The 2,119-nt window shown below is 47.0% G+C and overlaps 1 pseudogene; it reads left to right on the plus strand.

Annotated features, from left to right (window-relative positions):
- The first annotated feature begins 249 nt into the window (after window positions 1-249).
- Window positions 250-1,048, plus strand: LOC117027077 (bridging integrator 3-like; annotated as a pseudogene).
- The last annotated feature ends 1,071 nt before the right edge of the window (window positions 1,049-2,119 follow it).

Here is a 2,119-nt window from a genome sequence, read left to right on the forward strand (position 1 = left end):
TATACTCCCTGTGAAACCTGTAGGGGAGAATTCTTCCTTGCTCCTAGCTTCTTGTTTCTGCATTGACATGACCCCCTATGAGCGTTCTTTGTATATATAGTGTTTTATACGTATGTTTGTCTTGATTCTGTTTCTGGTGTAATTTTCCCCTCTAAGTAAAATAAGTCTCCAAAAAAAAAAAAAAGAAAAAGAAAAAAGGTAAACTGAGTTGCAGCTGAGAACCTCAGTGTCAGCACCAGGTTTAGGATCATGAGCCAGACTCCTTTCAAGATTGGGCAGCCCAAAGAAACAGATTATCTCCAAACAGTGAAGAGAGACTTTGAAAGGGAGCCTGAAAACCTCCAGCAGCTGGAAGGGCAGACCAAGACGCTGCCAAGGGACATAAGAAGAGCACCAGTGCTGGCATGGCCATGCCCACATCTTCTGTGAAAATATCCTTACGGCTTACTCTCCAAAACCCTCTGCAAGCAAGACCAGGACTTTCTAAACTTGATGACAGCCCTGGACATGGCCATGTAGTGGATGGATGCCTTAACCAAGAAAAGATGCACCAGATCCAAAAGGCTTTGGTTGAACGCTTAGAAAAGTTTGGCAGTGTTTTCCTGAGTCTCAACATGGCGGTGAAATGGCAGGAGCATGGCTTACAGGATTATAGAAGATTGAAGGCCAAGGTGAAGAAGTGCAAGGAAAAGGAGAAGACAGGGCCAGTGCTGGCCATGTTCCACCAGGCCGAAGAAGAGCTTCACTTTGCGGGGGCCGATTTGACAGCCAAGATCAAGCAGCTCCTGAATGAGACGCTGTGGTTCTACCACAGCCAACGTGACTACGTCCAGCTCAGCTTTGAGTCCCTGATCCAAGCACAGATAGTACACTACAAGGAAATGATGGAGACTTGACTCAACCGGTTGACCAACCCGGCCACCCAGACAAGCAGCTGGAGTGGTAGAATGAGGCCGAATTGTACGAGCTCATAGCCCTCTCTATTGTGGCTGATAAAAGAATCCTGCTGCCCTCGGAAGATTCCTGCGACATAAGTCAGTCGCTCTAGTTTTTTCAAGCATAGACTCAGGTGTCAGCCCGTTAAAAAGCCCTCCCTCTGGGAAAAGTATGGCAGCAGGCAGGTTGGGGACAGAAGTGGCTCCTATTCTACCTCTCCAGCCTTTCGGAATGAGCCTGGCACCAGGAGCCCCAAGCCGACTACTATCTCTCCACCCAATAGCAAGAGCCTCTAGACACAGGTAAGCAGGTAGGAAAAGCCCGGGGGCTTTCTTGTTTCCAAAAGAACCATCCAAACTGCATCCTGGCCTCGGGCCAAAGCAAACTTTCGGGCTTTGAATGGCATGAGCTTTGTTAGCTCACTTGAGGTTTTAACCTTGCTTGCACGGTGAGGATAACGTCTATCTCTATAACACCCGTCTTGAGGAGTCCACTCATTCTCATTTCCTTTCAACTTCAAAGACATTATTATTATTATTATTATTATTATTATTATTTTCCTGGGAGCTGCTCTAGGGAACTTGAGAGGGCCTAGTCCTTCAGCGTTGACAGACCCCTTCCTTCAGCTTCTAACCACAATAAAGTCTGATTTAGCCCACTTCTCTCCCTTAGATCAAGTGCAGGGAAGAAACCCAAGTCCTAGGTTCCCCAAAAAACTGGAACTTAACTCATGTAAATATCCTACCACAGAAAATGTCATAGATCGATTCACAGGCCTCAAAGCAAGAATAGTGGGTTTGTGGTGACAGTTTGGGCTGGGTCAGGAAGAGAGAGCAATGACCTAAGGCTGTTCTTCAGGGGAGAGGCTCAAGGTCTCCTGGGAAAAATTCTAGAGCAACCAGGAGGAGCAACTGCCCAAGGAAGTGCAATGGAATGGTGCTTCCGATTGTGGCACTAGGGTTCTTTGCCAGAAGCCTGCGTCCTGATGCTGAGTCCTTCGGCCTCCTGTGTTCCACTGACTGAGTACAATGACAGAGGGGTTCTGGCCTGAAACCCAAGCCACACCTTTGCAGTAAGTGCCCCCAAACGGTCAGTACTTTCCTTATTGATGGAATTGTTCCACTTTTAAGGTTTTATATATCAAAAAGCTTTGACCAAGCTGTCCATTAATTCATCTCTCAAA

The sequence above is a fragment of the Rhinolophus ferrumequinum genome, chromosome 9, assembly GCF_004115265.2.
Source record: "Rhinolophus ferrumequinum isolate MPI-CBG mRhiFer1 chromosome 9, mRhiFer1_v1.p, whole genome shotgun sequence".
Lineage (NCBI taxonomy): Eukaryota > Metazoa > Chordata > Mammalia > Chiroptera > Rhinolophidae > Rhinolophus > Rhinolophus ferrumequinum.